We start from the raw sequence: 2,005 nt of genomic DNA on the forward strand, positions 1-2,005 counted from the left end.
AGAAGATAAATGAAATGGTCGAAATTCAACCTTTTGTCTTAAAATCAAAAAATCTAAGAGGGGCGGATGTAGCCAAGTGGATTGAGGCAGTGGATTGTGAATCCACCATGCGCGGGTTCAATTCCCGTCATTCGCCCATAGCTAAAATGATATCAGTATCCTCCTTTTTGTTGCTTTTGTAAGAAAGAAATTCTATTTTCTTGCCTATTTACTACGACAACGAAGAATCAAATTATCATTGATAACCCCAAGGGGTTGTGGGTTTTTTTCTACCAATTAGGGCTCTCCCTTCACCACCCCCATGGGGATGGTCTATAGGGTACATAACTACTTCTCTTACTACAGGACGCTTACCTAGCCAATGCTTAGATCCGGCTTTACCCAAACTTTCCTGGTTCACCCCAACATTCGCCACTTGTCCGACTGTTGCTGAGCAGTTTTTGGATATCAAAAGGACCTCCCCAGAAGGTAATTTTAATGTGGCCGATTTCCCCTCTTTTGCAATTAGTTTCGCTATAGCACCTGCTGCTCTAACTAATTGTCCACCCTTTCCAAATGTGATTTCTATGTTATGTATGGCCGTGCCTAAGGACATATCAGTTGAAGTAGATTCTTCTTTTTGATCAATCAAAACCCCTTCCCAAACTGTACAAGCTTCTTCCAAAGCATACGGCTTTCTGGATGTAGATGATGATATCTATACAGATGGATCTTTTATATATCGTACAATGAAGTACCACATGGGTGGATATCTATATGAATTCAAATATGCCGAATCACTCATGGTATGATCTTCTACATCCTAGGTCTTCCCGTTCCATCATCTGGCCTATGTTCTTCATGTTGCTATTCAGACCGAATGACTCTATGAAATTACGTTGATACTTCCACATATAAGTAACGTAGGAGACATCTCTATTTTTTCCCCGGGGAATTTTTAGAGTTCCTACTACTTAGCTTTCAATTCACCTCTGACCATCAAATGAAATACGAATAACCCGTCCTCCTCTCTTTGAAAGTTTGAAAGAAGGGGCACTTCTGGTTCTGTCGGTACTTGAAATTTTTTTATCTTCTCTATATTACTATATCTCTATAGTCAATAATTTTATATGAGAAACTACTGAACTCAATCACTTGTTGCCTAACCTCTTTAGTTTTCTGTTGAGGTCTATCCTGTAGAGGTACTCAAATTGGATGAGTGATCGATTTCTAGGTTTTTTCATAAACCTAATTGGTTACTTCTAATTACGTAAATCAATAGTTCAAACCACACTCAAAGATAGGGCATTTCCCATTTTTATAGGAACTTATGTACCAGAAACATTGGTATCTTCAATTATAGCCCCTCTGGGATGTAAAATATATCTCTTCTCACCATCCCCATAGTGTATGAGACAAATATATACATTTTGATTAGGGTCGTAATCTATGGTTACGATTCTACCATATATGTCTTTTTCATTCCGTCGAAAATCGATTTTATGCTATAGACGCTTATGACCTCCCCCTCTATGCCTTGTGATAATGATTCCTCTAGCATTACGACCTTTACCGCAATGATGCTATCCACAGATCAAATTATTTTGTGGATTGGATTTTACTTGACTGTCTATGGTTCAATTGCGTGTGCTTGGGCAGAAGTTTTGTATAAATGTATCACCATGCTATTAAGTATTTTGATTTAAGTTCTTTTCTTTCTAAGAGGTGGAATAGAATAACCCTGTTGAAGCATAATGATCATACGTCTGTAATGCATTGTATGTCCCATAATCGGTCCCATTCTTCGACACTTTCCTGGAAGTCGATGACTATTCATAGCCATTACCTCACCAAAGAAGAGTTAGACCCATGCTTTATTTCTGTCCTAGTTGATCCTGAATCAACATTAGAAGTATATTGATTTTTCCCCAATAACTAAATACTTTTGTCTGTAAATACTACATATTTGATTCCATCAAAAATCTATTTTCTTCCCTATGAGTTCTAGTCTCTATAAGAATGCTAG

General features: G+C 37.7%; 1 pseudogene; it reads left to right on the forward strand.

The window, feature by feature from the left end:
* LOC111405396 overlaps positions 1–182 on the forward strand; it is a 1,615-nt pseudogene extending 1,433 nt beyond the window's left edge.
* Positions 183–2,005: the final 1,823 nt, after the last annotated feature.

This window comes from Olea europaea, chromosome 1 (assembly GCF_002742605.1).
Source record: "Olea europaea var. sylvestris chromosome 1, O_europaea_v1, whole genome shotgun sequence".
NCBI classification, from domain to species: domain Eukaryota; kingdom Viridiplantae; phylum Streptophyta; class Magnoliopsida; order Lamiales; family Oleaceae; genus Olea; species Olea europaea.